The 18,223-nt window shown below is 43.7% G+C and overlaps 1 long non-coding RNA gene across 1 annotated transcript; it reads left to right on the top strand.

The window, feature by feature from the left end:
• Positions 1–1,130: 1,130 nt before the first annotated feature.
• On the top strand, positions 1,131–13,994 carry LOC132648012 (uncharacterized). The gene is made up of 2 exons (XR_009586363.1): positions 1,131–1,550; positions 12,233–13,994. It is a non-coding gene; the product is annotated as an uncharacterized LOC132648012 (long non-coding RNA).
• The last annotated feature ends 4,229 nt before the right edge of the window (positions 13,995–18,223 follow it).

The following is an 18,223-nucleotide window of genomic DNA, read 5'->3' as shown; positions in this document are numbered from 1 at the left end:
CCTCTCTTCCTGCTTCCTTTCCATTGCTCAACATTGTGGCTGATTGCTTTATTTTGGCATGTTTACTCAAAGTTGAGACAGGTGATGCTTAGAATAAGTATCACAATGCAATGTCCGGATTGAAACCAGAGAGTGGGGGAGAAAAATCAGCATTTGGATGAACAAAGGTAAAGTGTATACATTCCAAAAGAACATTATACCAACACTTATGCCTACACTACTATTTTTTTGGAAGCATCTCATATAGCCCAGGCTGGCCTTGACCTGGCTATGTAGCCAAAGATGACGTTAAGTTTCTGATCCTCCTGCCTCTACTTCCGGGTTATGTGGCACTAGAGATCAAATCCAGACAAAACTCTACCAAATGAGCTACCTCTCCAGCTCTCAATACATTTGTTAGAAAAGGCAAATTCAGAAAAAGGAGCAGCAGAGCTATTCTTCCCTTTCTTTCCTAGTTGTGTACAAGATAAGCAGGGATTTAATGATGGTCTGCTTTCCCTTTTAGATATATCCTAGCTAATAAATGAAGAGGAAGTGAAGTTAGCATATCAGCATTTTGCTGCTCTTGGTGAAATAATGTATCTAGATAATGATGATCATTAGTTTCTAACATCTTTAGAGAAATACATAAATCCACCTATGAGCCATTCTTGCTGAGAATTTGAACCTGGACCTCATCCAACTTTTGACCTCACTACCAATTTGTAGAGAATACAAGTGACCCTGTCTCTTCAATAAGTCAAAAGAAGTCAAGGGCAGGGCTCTAGATTAATTGATTTAGAGTAGGACTCTAGAGAAATAGAATCAATATACATAACACAGTGGTGAAACTTAGATCTGAATTTTAGCAAATTATTTTAAAAATCATTTTATGGCAAATCAGGAAAAGGTGAGTTATATTTAAGAGCAAATCACAGATTTTTAAATGTGATAATGACGTTGTAGTTTTTATGTTGTTTACAAAGTATTTCTCTTTTAAGATGACACCTTGAAGCTGGGCATAGTGGCGCACACTTATAATCCTAGATTCTAAAGGTTGAGGCAAATGGGTTATGAGCTCAAGACCATCTTGAACTATATAGTTCAACCCTGTGTCAGAAACCAACCAAACAACAGCGATAAAACTAGGGCACATTGAAAGGTGAAATTATAGAATTTCTGAAACTTGCCTCAAAATAATTTGCAGGGAGGTTCAGGGTCAGTTAGTGGGAACACAGAAAAGCTAGAGTGGCCTTTGGGAAAGATTCATCAGACTGGGTGATGGTGTATGAAAATCCATTGTATGTTCTTTTTACATTGATGTGTTTGAACCCAAGTACGTCATTGGCCCTATGCACTAAGGAGGCACATGCTGGAGATCAAAAGAGTCTGAGATGATGCAGGAACCACAACACCATACCAGCTCTAGAGTGACTTCAGTCTGCTTCCTAACTGAAAACAAACAAAGAAAAATCCTCTTGTGACAGGGTCTCACTATGTAATTATGTAATCTAGGCTGGCCTTGAACTTGAAATCCTCTCACCTCATCCTTCTGAGGCTTGGTGTTACAGGTGAGTACCACCATGCAAGTCTTGTCTCTCACACTTATCATTCAGTTTGTTTCACTAGCTTTTTCCTCCCATACCCTGTGGATCACCAGATAAGTGTGTTCCGTTTGTGATGATTTAAAAGTATTTTATTTGAGGGACTGAAAGGATGACTTAGCAGTTAAGAGCACTGGCTACCCTTTCAGAGGATCCAGATTTGATTCCCAGCATCTACATGGTGGCCTACAATCGTCCGTAACTCCATTTCCAGGGGACCCGATGCCCTCTTCTGACCTCCATGCACACCAGGCATGGATATGATGCACAGACATCCATGCAGGTCAAACACTCCACGCAGAAAACAACAACAATAATCCACATTAAGCGTATGGATAGTCCAGGCATTTAGTTTTTCATGGACCCTTAAAAGAAGTCTTGATGAGGAGTTCCCCAAAGGGCCCAACTTTTAAATATTACAGACACGGAACCTGAGACCTACAGAAGCAGATTGCCACGGTCACGTGCAAGCAGTGGTGAAACTGGAGCCTCACTCTCCTGAGGCCAAGTTTCTTGCTTTTTCATTACAGCACCACTGGTTGAGCACAGAGGAGATCTAGAAAGTGCAGATGATCTTGTGTTCTATGTGGGAAACGGCTGATATGAGAGACTGTCACCTTTTACTTCTAAAGCTGAGCTGTGCCAACTCCTTCAACCTTTTCTTGTAGATTTTGTTTGCTCTCCCCCCTTCTGAGACTGTTCCAAAGCTATCTGACATATTGCTGGCAAGTCTAAATTTTCCCTTTACGACAGGTTGCAGAACCTGCATTTTCCTGTCTTCAGACAAGAGTGTGACTGAGGAAGAAAGACATGCACAGTCATCTCTTGGTTACATGAGGCAGGACAACCAATTATCCATTGATCATGGTCATCATAAAACATAAGCAAGTGTGTAACAGAGGCAGACAGGATTCAGTAGAGGTGGATCTGCAGTGTCTCCCAGACCTGTATGTGAAACGCTTGGTCCCCTGCTTGGCACTGCTGGAGGACTGGGAAAGCGTTCAAAGTGGGGTGTGTGTGTGTGTGTGTGTGTGTGTGTGTGTGTGTATGCAACATTGATGTCATCCTTTCCCTCTTTCATTCCCACAGTGAGGTGAGCGGTTTTGCCATTCTGTGTGTTCTGTGATGTGCTTCCCTCTCACCAGAGGCTTGCAAGAATCTTCCTGTGTAACAAAGACCTCCCAAACTGGGCTGAAATGATATTTTTGTCTAAGTTTATTGTCTTGGATATTGGATACAGTAGCAAAAAGCAAAGGAATACCAGAACTTTGTTCTTAGGAGGCGAGGCTCTTTCCCTTCATCAACCTTGCATCAGGCATAGGTTGGTTTGTTGGGAAATGGCCACATATGTTCAGTACTTGCTTTGGAATCTTATCAGTTTTGCCGGAGTCCCTCCAGTGTGATATCCCCCCATCAATGTTTTACCAGCCGTACCTTCTTCCAACAGTCCTTCCTGTCAGAACAGCAGAAGCATGCCCTAGGTCCTCCCAGCCTCCTGTCAAACCGTCAATGTAGAGTGAACAGCCCACCTCAGATGCCAACGGTCCCATGGGCAAAACTGAAACCTTTAAGCTTTTTAAATGTCTTAGATACATTTGCTTTATTTTATGCAGACGAGTGTTTTGCCAATGTTCAAGTATGTTCACTGCAAGTGTTCCTGGTGCCCACAGAAGTCAGAAAAGAGCTTTGGATTCCCTGGAACTGGAGTTACAGATGGTTGTGAGCCACCATGTGGTTGCAGGGAATCACACCCAGGTGTTCTGCATGCACAACAAGTACTTTTAACTGTGATCCATCTTTCCAGTCCAGGACTGAACTCTTTTAAAGTTCCCTTTAAGTGGTTCTGTAGTCAGGTCTTGTCTTTGCTGGGAATGATTTGGTTTCCTTCCTGGATTTTCTTGGTGGGTGAATTATAATTTGCTCATCAAAAGAACAAGAACTGGCTTTCAGGAAGCTGATTGGAATGGACAGAGGGCATCAATCTATCTCTAAAAAAAAAAACAACAAACAAAACAAAACAAAACACACACACACACACACATACACACACACACAAAACTTCCACATGAGAGGTAGATGGAGTTCCAACTATTTCAGCTTTAGCCAAAATGTTTCTTAAAAATCCAGAATTGCCTCTGTAAATTACAAGATCTGGAGCCTGGCTTTGTTGCTACTATACCCAAGAGTCCACTAGAGCTACACCACAATGTCTCTATTTATGAACTAAGTGTGAGGGTTATGTGCACCATGACAGTCTCTCAGGGCAAGATGCTCCTTCATCCCCAGCCTGGCTGCCTGGCCTCAATCCTTTCTTCTGATCCTTCCCAGCCAATCTGATGGGGAGGTTCTGTTTACTTCATCTTCAGTGTTCTAACTCTGTCTAGAAACTCAAAGCTGATAAACTCAACCATGTATCATCCTAGCTCAAAAGTTATATAGAAGGGAGCTCCCTCCAGTCGGATAAAGACTATTTTTTTTTCTTTTTTCCTTTTTAAATCAGGCATTTATAAACAAGAAAGCACACATTAATTACATAAAAATAGCTCTCGAGTAGCAGGGCAGGCCAGCACATTGTCATTAGCAGCAGCAAAGGACTGGAGGGTGCAGGGGCTTGGGCAGCTAGGAAAATGTCATATGAGACTTCTGACTTAAAGCAAGAGCCCCTCCCCCTCATCCCTGCAGTGGGCATGAGGGAAGGGGGCTGGGGGACACCTGCGCAGGAGCTGGGGATCGTGGGTAGCCATGGGGAACATCGCATGGGAAACGCCACGCGACTCTTCTGTCCCCTCTGGCAGATGAGCAATTCTTCTTCAGTTAAAAACAACCCAGAAAACAAGACAACCAGCAGGTAAGAAAAGTTTCTGGAAAAGGAATCACCATATACATGTATAATACAGCGGTGTGAAATGGAAAAAAGTATTTACATTTGAGTTGTTTTTACATTGGCTAGTCTGTATGAAAAGCAGGGTGTCATGGGTATGAGTTAGCTGCTCACCAGTGAGTGTTATTGCTGTTGGTTTTTCCCTTCGTTAAAAATCTTTCAGGATAGAAATAATGAGTAAACTGGTAAAGGGTTTAACATACAGGGAGCGTCAACAGCCAACATGATGTAAACTCTCTCCTCCCGTTCTCTAAAACCTGCGGCCTCCCTAACTAGGAGACTCGCATGCAGTGCCCGGCCGCCCTCAGTCCACAGCGGGGCCGCGGTGAGCAGGGCTACCTTCCACAGCAGCTGCACAAAATACTCATTGCGACGGCCCGGGGCCCAGGCCTCAGGCAGAAGCAGCAGATGACCTAGACTCTAGGTCCTGCCGATCCCAGAGCACAAGCTACTGGTCAACGTGAGCCTATGCTCCTATCACCCTGGCCTTCAAGGGCCACTCACAGGAATCAGGGAGGGGGTGGGAACAGGGATCCAGGACAACTAAGGAGATGATACTCCCTTCCCAGAACCAAGCCATTCTGGCATGTGGGGAAGAGTTCCTACAGACACAGCATTTCCTTCCCACACTGGGGCCAGTGCTGGACCCAGGAGGCCAGGGAACCTACGGTGAGGAGCGGCTCTGCCGAGAGGAGAACCAAAGGCTCAAAGGGCCCGGATAAAGACTATTTAGCACAAAACCTACTTGAGTGTGCAGTGGAGGGAGCCATAGTTAATAGTAAACTATCAGAGGACATTTTGTCACCATGAAGAGTATGAGATATAGCTCATTTTGGATTGAGGCTCTAATGTGAGGGAGAGAAGCTTCAAGAAAGGTGTGGAGGAGCCCAGGTTGTCTAACTTTCCTTTGTCCTTACACATGATGGTTCACTTTCCATGCTGACTTTTACCTACTAAGAGAGGTAGGCAAAGAGTAGATGCAAAATAGCCACTGCTTAAGATGTCTATATGTGTCAGGGAATGTCTATATGTGTCAGGGAATGGTGGTGCATATCTGTAATCCCAGCATTCTGGGGGGCAGAGGCAGGTGGATAGCTGTGAGTGCGAGGCCAGCCTAGTCTACAAAGTGAGTCCAGGATGGCAAATGCTACACAGAGAAACCCTGTCTCAAGCAAACAATCAAATAAAAGATGCCTACAAATAAAAGAGGTGAGGAAGGGAGAATGGATACATGGAGGTGGAGTAAGAGGTGGAAGAGAAAGGGAGAATCCTGAGGTGAAAAATCTGGATGAGAAAATGGGAGAAACAATAGCCAGGAAATCACCAGGGAGCTTTATCAGAGGAGGTCTGAGATGAAACGGGATTAAGGAAGGATTTGTTTGGGAATATTACGCCAGATGGGAAGTTCAGGGAAGTCTGGTGCTTAGAAATATATCAGACACTCTGCTAAGGGATTTACATCAATTGTCTTTAATTGGTATTCTGCCTGCTTGTATGTACATGTGAGGGTATCAGATCCCCTGGAACTGTTATAGACAGTTGTGAGCTGCCATATGGGTACTAGGATTTGAACTTGGATCCTTGGGAAGAACAACCAATGCTCTTAACCACTAAGCCATCTCTCCAGCCCTACAACCATTGTCTTGATCTAACCCCAACTGACTCTGAAATGTGGGTGCTCTGGTCTTATTGGCACAGATGGAGAAACTGAAGTTTAGAGAAATAAGCACTTCACTCAAGATGGCCCTTCGGTGATGTGCAGGATTAGGTTTTAAACCTGGGTGTGCACACTCCAGAGCTCTGGCTGCTCATCTTCAGCCACTTTTCCAAAAGCTTCCATGTTTCTCCCCAGATCACCTTCCAAGACTGCCCAGATTCGGACTGGAGTGCCATGTGTTGGGTGAATCAGTAAAAAGAATCTTGTCAGACTAGTGGACTTTTACATGTCAAAATGTAAAAGTCTAAAGGCTAAAACCCACGTCAAATGAGGAAGTTTTGGGGAAGGGTAGATTAGCTTGTGTCATAGAAAGGTAAGACACTGGGAGTGTGAGGGGCTGACAGATAGGAGCAATCATTGCAGGAGAGACCTGAATTCAGGGAGACCAGTTGGTGCAAATGATGGAGACGTGGATTAGAGGTCTTCAGCCTTTTTTCTTTTTCTTTTCTTTCTTTCTTTTTTTCTTTCCAAGACAGGGCTTCTCTGTGTAGACTTGGGTGTCTTGGAACTCTCTTTGTAGACCAAGCTAGCCTTGAACTCACAGATATCTGCCTGCTTCTGCCTCCAGAGGACTGAGATTAAAGGTGTGTGTCACCAATGCTTAGCTTATAGTTCAGTTTTGAGACAGACTTCTAAGGTTTTCCAAAGATGGGGTGGGGAGAGTAGTGGCCCTGTGCTGTAGAGGCTCCCTATTACTGAAGTTATGTGGTCAAGATTCTATCATTAATTTATTCCAGTGGTTCTCAACTTGTGGATCCTAACCCCTCTGGCAAACTTCTATCTCCTATTTACATCGTGATTCATAACAGTAGCAAAATTATAGTTATGAAGTAGCCTGAAATGAATTTTAAGGCTGGGTGTTGGGAGTTGGTCTGATGCTTGTATTTTGATGCTATACTGGCCCTCAAGATCTTGTTACTGCTCAGATACACCTATCCTTGTGTAAACCTGCCATAGACATTATTCCTGTTTGGTTAATTTTAAAAAGGCCTGTACTTGGGCAGGGTGGAAGGAGGTATACACAGCTAAGGTTCCCGGGCTTTGGAGACGAGAATCATGGGAAGAGACAGAGAGATAGGAAGTGAGGAGGAAGGAGGATGTCATGATCGGTTAGCCTAGAGAAAGAACCATTGGGCTAGGAGAAAGGACTCCAAGAATGGTGTAAAAAGAAACGCCATGATTAAAAATATAAGCAAGTATTTATAAGATTAAGGACAGAAAATCGCCCAGATAGGAATGGTTAAGGCAATGGCACGGGATTCGGGCTGGGAGGTTATTGAGATAGCTTAGGTGGAAATGCCTGCCCAGCCCAATGTGTTACAAGGCAATTATAAAATCTAAGAGGTGCCTGTGTTTTATTGATTGTGATGGCGGGTTAGAGAATACCATTGTAATAATTATAGGACTAATTATAAAGCGTATTTAGCCCGATACCATTAATTTTCAACAACAGTTGGGGGTCACCACAACATGAGTAACTGTATCAAAGGGTTGCAGCATTAGGATGGTGGAGAACCACTGATCATTCTCATTACTTATGTGGAGCAACCACAATATGCCATACACGTTCTAGAGACGGTAGTCCAAAAAGTAATAAAGACAGACATCTAATTTGTGTGTGTGTATGTGTGTGTGTTGGGGGTACAGATAACACATTATTACATTAGTTACTTATAAGCCCGAATATATAACATCAAGAAAATGAACAAGGGCCGGAGGTAGGCAACAGTGAAAAGTCTGGAATGTTCCGCTGAGGTTCTCCTGGATTTCCTTTGTATTCTGGCCTACCAGTCCCTGGCTTCTCTGTGTGTAGGTCTTAGCAACTACAGCTTTGCTCCAATGACAGCCCAAGTCCCTGAGCAATCTGCCTGTTAGCAATGGAAAGTTCCCATAAAGACTCCTCCGTCCAGAACTTTGCTAGCTCAATGAGAACATAGAAACCCACCTTTGGTTTTGGGAAAAACAAGGTTCTAGACATAATTTGCAACCCCCAATTTTCCAGAGGAGCCTGGCCCAGGCTGGAGCTATGCTGGGAATGTAGGCTTCGAGGGCTGTTCCCTGACTGCTGTCTTCTTCAATATGCTGTCTCCTCTTGTCCCTCATGTCTATCTCCTGAGATATTTTCTGAGTAAAACAGTGGATCATGAGTCCTTATATCAGGGTCTGCATCTTGGAACTCAGCTCATGACAGAGAGAGGGCCATGGCCTGATTCACATTTATAAAATGTACTCTGGTCCTAGTGTGTGTAGGCTAGTGACTTAGATGAATGATGAAAGGGGCTTACTTTGGGAACATGCCAATGGTGATAGCAGATTGTTGTTATTTAAACAATTTTTAGATTAATTTTATTTTATGTGTATGGATCTTTGTATATATTCCACATGGGTGTCTGGTCCCATCTAGGTCATAAGAGGGTGTTGGATCCTTTAGAACTGCAGTTATGGATGGATGTGAACCACTATGTGGGTGCTGGGAACTGAACCCAGGACCTCTTCAAGAGCAACATGTGTCCTTAGCTGTTGAGCTACCTCTCCAATCCCCAGGGTCTGTTTTGGAGACAGAATGAACAAAATGTCCTGGAAAATGAAAGAAAGAAAGGAAGAAATCCAGGATATTTCCTGAATTAGGTGATGATGTTTAGAGATATTAGTAGAGAGAAATCTCTTTTCTGGGCAAGGAGAGCCTCAAAGTTCATGTAGTCATTTGAAGATCCACCTGCAAATCCAGATTCAGAACTGAGTAAAAGACAGAATCTAGCAGTGGTTACACAGAAACTCAAAGCCCAGAGAACACACATCTAGACTGACAGGTAGCTGCAAAAAGCACTGAAGCTGCCCAAATGCAGTTATCTAATAGGCTGCTTCTATTTCCTGCTCCTACACTTCTCCACCCATTTGAATCCAGGTCATGTCAAGCATTATGAAATGAACAGAGCCTTTAGGTAAAAACGCGCTTGTGAAAGAATCACGCTGACTTTCTCAGCACCTTTGGTGATCCATCATCTTGCATCTGAAAAGAGCAAGGTGTCTTATTTTTAAAAAATGATCAGTATTGGTAACTCTTAGTGAGTACTAAGTAGCAAGTGCTTTGCTTTGCACTTGGCCATTGACCTCATTTAACCTCCACACTGACTCTTTGAGGTGGTGCCCTGGGCTTCTCCTATTGGGGTTTTAGCCATTATGGCTTAGTCATTTCTCCAAAGCAGGGATAAAGGTGAGTTTGGGGTTTGAAGTAGAAGTCCAGTACCGAACCCCAAGACCTCAATTTGTTAGATGACTAAACCCACTGGGGGAAAATACACTCCAGGAATCCTGAGCTCTTCCTGTGCTCCAGGCTGTGGAGCCCCAGGGCAGTAATGAGAAGTAGCAGCTTCTCAGTTCCCCACTCTCCAGCTTCTCTTGGAGACATGTACACTACCCTGGCTCCACCTTTGGCGGTAAAACTGATTATCAGCTCTATGGGATCCAGAATCATGGAGGACACGAGCCTCTGAACTCAGCCATGAAGGATTCTCTTGATTTTATTAGTTAAGATGGGAAGACACCAACTCAAACTGGGTGGCACCATTCCCTGTGCTATGATCCTGGACTGCGTACAAAGGAGTGTCCGGCAAAAGCAACCTGAGAAGGAGTTCATTTTTGCTCACAATTCCAGATTACAATTGGAATGGTAGGAAAGTTGCAGTGGCAGGAACTTTTGAGAACTGGTCACCTTACCTCGACACTCAGAAGAAAATAGTAATAGATGAATGTATATTTGTATTCAGCTTTCTTTCTCCACTCCTAGACAGTTCAAGATCTGACTAGGGCTGGAGAGATGGCTCAGCAGTTAAGGGCACTGGCTGTTCTTCCAGAGGTCCTGAGTTCAATCCCAGCAACTTCATGGTGGCTTTCAACCATCTGTAATGGAATCTTATTCCTTCTTCTGCTGTGCATATACATAAAATAAATAAGTCTTTAAAAAAATCTTAAAAAAAAAAGATCTCCTGCCTAGAGAATGGTGCCACAATCAAGGTAATTGTGCTGACCATGACCACAGGCCAACCTGGTCTAGACAATCTCTCTCTCAATAAAACTCTCTACCCAAGTGATTTTGGAGTATGTGATGTTGAGAGAACTAATCACCACAAGGAGAAAGACTGAGACAGCTCCGCAGATAAAAGCATTCTCTGCACAGGTGAGACAGCCTGAGTTTGATTCTTGGAACCCATGGCAGACTGAGGGTATTCACTCTTTAATATTTTCCTCTGATACTGTGGCACTCACTAGCTCATATTCACACACATACACCATACTGTTACACATGTAGTATTGATAAATAGTTTAAAATTGTATGTAAAAGGAAGAAAGAGAGAGCAAAGTGTGCTAGTGTAGGCCTTTAATCTCATCTAGGGGGTAGACACCTATGTCTTTGAGGCCAGCCTGGTCTACATAAGTTAGTTTCAGGCTAGCCAAGGCTACACAGTCCTATTTAAAACAGAGAGGTTGTGGCTGTGGCAGTGAGGGGAGGGTGCCCTAGCTGAGCATTTATCACTAGCTGTTTTCTAACTGAATACAATGTGTCCAGCTGTCTCATGCTTCTGCCTTCTAGGACTTCCACACCCTTAAACTGTGAGCCAAAATAAAAATTTTCTTCTTTTAATTGCTTTTGTCAGAGGATTTTATCACAGCAACAGGAAAAGTATTGAAGACACTCATCTCTGCATCCCAGCTCTTTCTGGCACCCTTTGGCTCTGCTAGGCAAAGAAGGGCCCTTCGCTACAGTATCTCTTTTATTGTTTTGTTTGTATTTCTGTGTGTATGTATGTGTGCATGTGTTGTGCATGAGAGGGCTCATGTGTACCTGCACCCTGCTTGTGGAGGTCAGAGGTCAAGGTCGGGTATCTTCCTCAATATCTACCTTATTTTTGAAACAAGGTCTCTCCCTGAACCTGGAGCTCACTGATGCTGGCGAGGCTGAGGGCTTATGTAGTACCAGGGGTCCTCCTATCTCTGCACCCCCTTACATTTAATTCTGGGGTTACAGCTACATCCTGGATTTTTAAGTGGGTGTTTGGGGAGTCTTACCCACATTAGTTATCTCTTTTGATTTTGAGAGGGTCATGCTAGCCCCACAGGAGTTCAGGAATTTCCCCAGAGACACCCTTGTTCTGAGTATCTCAGATCCACTCAACCCCTGTTCATCAAGTGCCTGCTGGGTGCTACACTCTGTGTTTGGCACTGAGAAGAGAAGTGATAGATCTAGGCTTTGGCTGCCGAAGACCCAGTAGGAATGCCAGTCATGTTGTCTAGGTGATCGGATGAGAAGTCTGTGACTACAGCCTTGTGTTCCCTGTTGCCTGTAGACTTCAAGGGCCTTTCTAGTTTAAGAGGAGACTCAAAGCCAGAATGAATTCTTGTCCTGTAGTAAAATATTAGTTAAATCATCAATTCATTATTATAAACCGTTAAATGTATTGCTATTATAAATTATTAAATGTGATGTTATAAACCACAAAATGTTCTTGCAGCTTGTGGTTCAATATCTGCAGTTCTTACAGATATTGAAACAATCAAGAGGGCTAGGGAGGTGGCTCAGTGCTTAAGAACACTTGGGTACATGCAAGAGGACCTGAGGTCAAATATCCAGCATTCACCAAAAGCTGAACATGGCTGTACACATGCTTTGTTCAGGGAAATACCCTGTCTCCAAAAACAAATAAACAAAAACAGCAACAAAAGAGGAGAGTGATGAACAAAGACATCTGACATTGTCCTCTGCATGAATGTGTACCTGCACATATATGCGCATACAACACACACATCACTGCCACCACCACCATCAGCACTAATAATAACAACAGTCTGAAGTCACATGGATTCTATACAATGTTGTGATGTGGAAACAAAGACAGCATAGTATTGCACACTATGAGCCCACACTATGAGGGGGGGGGAGGTCAATTGTTTTAATGATAGCGATTATTTCAAAATATTGAGTTCTGATGTTGCTTTCGTTATAATCGGCTTTTAAAAAAAATAATTCATTAGCCTACCCATCACTCTTTACAGAGCCTGCCATGAGAAAGCCCACTACCGGGACCATGCCAAGGAGAAAAAGGAATGAGTGCAAAAGAAAAGGGCCCAGACAATGGAATTTTTTTCTTTTTGACTTAGAGAAGACTATACTCCCAAAGAGAAGGCATCATTGCCACGGCCAGGCAACGCCATGACAGCCTGGCTGACGATGCTCTGCGTGATGGGGGAGGATGGGATCCTCTTGTTAGGATTAGACTCTGAGGTGCTGGAATCTCAGATATATAACTGTAACATTTTCATCACCCTTGACCCATTAGCTCATCTATTCGTTTTCAGCCCATCTCCCTTATTCGGCTCTAGACAAAGGCTAATTGAGTGTATGTTGCCGTAGGCTCCTCTGGTCTGCCTAGTTTTTATGAATGGAGCCATACAATATGCAGAACTTCGTGACTGATTCCTTTGAACTCTTGGCAAAGAGTCACATTGTAATCTGTGTTAATACTTCCTATTACGGTCAAATAGTATTCTCCTCTATTGTATATACCGTATTTTGTTTACAGTCATCTGCATTTGGATAATTTCTGCATTTGAATCATTCGGAATAATGCCACTCTGAGCTTTATGTGCAAAATTTATTTTGCACGCATATGATTTTATTTCTGTTGTGTATGTACATTAGTAGAGCTGCTGGGTCCCATGGCAACTCTCTGTTTAGTTATTTGGAGAGCTTTGGACTAAATTCCAAAGTGTTTATACTTTTCTGCATTTTTACTACCGGTATATGAAGGTTCCAGTTCTCTACATTGTTCCAAATCATTGCCTGACCTTTTTTTGGTTTTTCGAGACATGATTTCTCTTTGTAGCCTTAGCTGTCCTGGACTCACTTTGTGGACCAGGCTGCTCTCGAACTCACAGAGATCTGCCTGCCTCTGCCTCTGGGGATTACAGGCATGCCCCACTGTGCCCAGCTGACTTTTTTATTACAGACAGGTGGTATTGCATTGTAGTTTTGTTTTCTATTCCCTGAATGATGAAGGCTTTTGAGCAGATTTTTGTATGTCTCTTGGCTACTTGTCTATCTTTCCTGGGGGAAACATTTATCCAGATCCTTAGCCTAGATCTTATCTCTTAAATAGGATGCTGCAGTTTTCCTTCCTGCTAGGAAGCAACATACATATTCAACAGTCAGCACTTGAAAAGACCAGTTATGCAATTAGGAACTTTGTACAGGGTATGCTTGTCAGGATTCCATCATTACAACCAAATCTCAGAGAAGATTAATTTATGAAAAGAAAGATTTGTTTAAGCCCACAGGTTTGGAGAGTCCACTCGGTGTATGTCATAAGCATTGTATCATGGCAAAGGGTGCCATGCAGCAAAACCAGTCACATCATGAGTCAGGGAACAAATAGAACAGGACTTGGGGCCCACAATCCCTCTCGCGGGCACACCTTCAGGAACCTTCCACGGAGCCCCACTTAGGAAAGAGTCTGTTACCTCCCAACAGTTCCTCCCTAAAACCAAGACCCGAACACATGGTCTTCCCAGAGACATTTGAGATCTAAACTACAGCTCAGGATCTTTAAAGCCTTGCTGCATTTTCCTGTTCAGCTTTTGTTGGTGCTGTTCTTGCTTTTGTGTTTTGGGAGAACGTGTGTTCTTCTGTACTTATCCAGATTCTAAGCATCCCTTAAGAAACTGCCCCAAACCCTTACTGTTCTGGGTTCTTGGTCCTCTGTAAAGTCCTGTAATATTTTGGTTTTCCCCAAATAAAATATGTTGCTTGGTGTTTAAATGTTACTCGGGGTGCTGGGGAGACTGCTTGCTGTTTAAAGGTCTTGCCTAGCAAGTGTGAAGACTGGAATTTGGATCCTTGGAATCCAAATGCAGGGTGGTGTGGTTGCTCACTAGTAACTCCAGCCTGGGAAGGCAAAGACAGGGCAATTTCCAGACCAAGCCGACCAGGGAGACTAGCCAGATCAGTGACTCTAGTTTTGACTGAGAGACTCTGCCTCAGTGGATGAAGCGAAAGCGTGATGGAGGAGGATTCTTGACATTATCTTGGGCTTCTGCATACACATGCACACATGTGCACCCCGACATGTGCCTACACATACACAAACGTGCATACACACACACACACACACACACACACACACACACACACACGTGGAAAAAAGAAAACTTCATTTAGAAGCATATCTGAAAAGTTCCCTGCGAGATTCCAACTGCGTGGCATTCTAGGAAAGGAAAAACTTCCGAATGGGGAGACAGACCACAGATTGCCAAGGCTGCAAATGGAGAAGGGAGTGATAGACTCGGGGCAATCCTCCTGTCTCAGCTTTCCAAATGCTGGGATTATGGGGGATGGCGTCTCTGTAATCCTATTTTAGGTTATTTTAAAGAGAAATAATAAATTACAGGAAATTCAGTCCCTTTCTTCCTTCCCTGAGGAAATTCTTATTGTTAGTGTTCTAGCCATTTTACATCTATGATTGCTTTAGCCCCCCCTAAGGTGGCACTGAAATCTCTGTCTTTCCAAATGACTTTCTTGAATTAAGCTTCACAGTTACTTGTCACACACAGACCTTTTCCTTATTTACCTTAACTACTACGCACCTTTCATTGGACGAATATGAAGAGAACTTTTAAAATACTATTTTAGTACATATTTTAATGATATGAGAAAATGTTAAGGATGATTTATATTGTGGGATTATGGATATCTTCTGTGTGTGTGTTTTTTTTTTAAACAAGCATCAGTTTTACAATGTTTAACAGGTCTGATAAACAGAAACGGGATTGTGAGCTCCTGAACCCGTCCTGTCCTGCCTGGCTTCCACTGGCAGTGCCCCCTGATTATCCCCATGCGGTCCCAGCCTGTCTCTGCCCAGTCATCTCGCAGGAGCAGCTGATTGGTCCCTGTCCCAATAGCTACATCTCTTTGGTCTTGGCAGCACACTGGGGCAGTGTTTGATGCCTGATCCCTACAACAGGATTGGGTATAATTATGCCTGCTGTGATATTATGGGACTGGATATAAATATTCTTGCTACACGTGAACAGGGTTTATTTCTGTTCAGAGTGTACCATCTGGCTGTGGTACACCCTCTCCTAGCGGAGAGGAGAGAACTTCGTTCAAGCCAGGGGTAGAATCGGAGTCGGATCAGTGATTTCAATCAACTTCTCGACAATCATCTCAGCCCATGTGGTGCTGGTGCTGGTGGCAGGAATCAAAAGACAGCAGCACAGGGTTATTTGTACCTGATGCTGAGCAGGCAAGCAAAAATATTATCTCTATTTCTTTCCCTGTTCTGGGCTTGGGCAGGCTGGCTCAGACTGTCCCATATCACGGTGGCCCTGATGCTTCTCTTCACAGAGGTACCTGCGTGGCCACCTTCTGCCTCCAGCACCCTCCTTGACTCAAGCTCCATCCCCCTTTCTGATCTCTGGCTAGTTTCTCTGTCTGCTCTGATCTGTCATCAAACATCATTCATACTATGCACTCTCGGACGCCTATTCTAACACTTCCTGTTTCTCTTAGTTACAAATGCCACGATCCTGGTTACCTTTAGGGGGTCTCTGTTTGCTTTCTATCCAGCCCCTTGTAGCTCAGCAGAAGGCAAATCTTGCAACACTTTCCCATATCTCACACAGTTCCTGGTTCTCAGAGGTGAACAACTGAACAACTATTTATTAACTCAATGAATGAACTGGTGCATGAAATGCATCTTGATCTCCATTCCCCTGGCCGCCTCCCTGGCTTCAGCCTTCCTTATTACTTCACACCTGAGCTGCTGTCATCTCTCGGCTGGGTGCTCTGTGTCTCCACTTTCTTGGCACTACTTTCTGCTACTGCTCCACCAGACAGGCTGTCCCTGTGTGCCACCTCCATCACACCGTTCCCTGTTAAAAAACCTAGAAATGTGGAGCTTAGCCTTGTAGGCCACCATACTCTACCCGGGCTACGTCTCTAACTTACATTCCTAAAACCTCTTTTTGTTTGTTTGCTTCCCCCACCCCGACCCTCCTCTGACAGGGTCTTGCTATGTAGCCTAGGCTGGCCTCAAATTCATAGCAACCTTCCTGTCTCAGCCTCCTGCATGCCAGGAAGATGGCATGTGCCACCCTGTGCTGCTTATTTGGTTCTACACGTCCTGCTCTTGACCTTCTCCATAGCCACGCCCAGCCACCTGCTCAGTCTCAACAGACATTCTCGTTTCTATGTCCTCTGCACCTCACCATCTCACTGTTCCAACACACATTTATTCTCTTATATCAAGTTTCTTCAGACCATTTCAGCCTGGTCTAGAATTTATTGCTTGTGCCATTGCAGGATAATCAGTTATGATCTGAATTATACCATATTTTATTTTGTCGCAGGGAACCTATTGCTTAATCCTGTGACCTTTCTCTTTCTTCTCAGTGCTTGGCTTAACTTAGTATATCAGATATTCCTGCAAGGGACACCACTCTGGCTTAAGAACTTTTTTTTTGTTTAAATGCCCTTGTGTTTCATTTCTATCCTTCTGTGAATCCTCATCATTGCATGTGACACAGGCTAGCCAATCCCCTGTCACACTGTTTCAGGGATGACTGATTGTGGTTCATGACCCCAACTAGTTTAACCACAATCTTCTAAGGCACTGTCATACTGGAGCTGTTGGGGAGGTTTACCTGGGTTCTGCGACTTGGAAGGGTGTGAGTCCAGAATCACTAGGATGTAGTTAGGCAGCTAGTTAGTCTGCTGTGCAATAGGAGAGGCTGCAAGCCAACATTCAAAGAAAAGCAGATATGAGAAAAGAAGTCTAATGACAGCTCTGGTGTCCCTAGACTAAATTATGCCTGAGCCAGATTTGCCCTTGACATTTGAATTACTAAGCAAACACATTTCCTCCTTTTCATTTGGACTAGCTTAAATTTTCTGTTGCTTTAACTGGCAGAAGTTAGTACCCCTTGTGGAATGAGATGAATGAGTTTCTCTTGTTACTTTCACACATGCCATTTTGTTGCTCCACCCTATTTTTATTTTTATAAGTTTGAGGAAAAATATGTTGCTAATCATTTTATATTATTTGAAAGTGCAGAAAAATTTAGAGCAAAAATGAATACTACCCCCATCCCCAGCACCTGAAGCCCCACTATACGCATTTATCTCCCCTTAGCCTTTCTTTTTGCTTTTATAGACATTAAAAAAAAATCATGTATGTGTTGTGTACGTGTGTGTGTGTGTGTGTGTGTGTGTGTGTGTGTAAGCCAGAGGTCAAGACCAGGTATCTTTCCTATGTTGGTCAACATTTTTATTTGAAACAAGATCTCATGCTGAACCTGAAGCGCACCAAGTTTTAGATCTCTGTCCTCTCCCCCAGCCCTGGGATTACAGGATATACAGGCCTGTATGTCCATGCGTGGGCTCTGGGAACCCAAACCCAGGTCCTCAAGCTTGTGTGGCAGGAGCTTTCCTAACTGAGCAATCTCCTCTGCCCATCTATTCTTATTGTGATGTAAAATCATAATACTGTGTGAGAGAGAGAGAGAGAGAGAGAGAGCAGAAGAGAAGAGAGATACTAGGAATTACAAAAGAGAGAAAGAGGAGAGAGAAGAGATGACAATTGTTTGCTTTAAGCATATTTTTATTCTTCCTGGTCCCCAGGAGGGATGGAAGGTGTTTTGTAGTGTGGTCTTAAACAGCTCTCTGGACATTCCATGGCAATGGCTGCTTGGGCTGCTGTGGGTCCATTGGTCTATGTCCCAGTGGGTGACGAAGAGCTGCTTCTGCAGGCTACAATTCAAGATGGTCAATTTGCAATCCTAGCAAAAATCAATCTATTGGAAACTAATGAGGCACAAATAGTTCATGCACTTTGAGGCTGATCTGGCAAATGAGATAAACAGGGTTCAATCAGCAGGGAAAATCAATGATGCAAAAATGCATTTCAATCTAGCCTCATTTCCCTCTGGGATGCCCACGACATCACATTCTATTGTTCTGATGCTTCTGTGGCAATTCTGGCCTAAGCCTCT

Source organism: Meriones unguiculatus, chromosome 1, assembly GCF_030254825.1.
Source record: "Meriones unguiculatus strain TT.TT164.6M chromosome 1, Bangor_MerUng_6.1, whole genome shotgun sequence".
In the NCBI taxonomy this organism is placed as follows: Eukaryota; Metazoa; Chordata; class Mammalia; order Rodentia; family Muridae; genus Meriones; species Meriones unguiculatus.
This window is presented reverse-complemented; position numbering and strand designations above follow the sequence as displayed.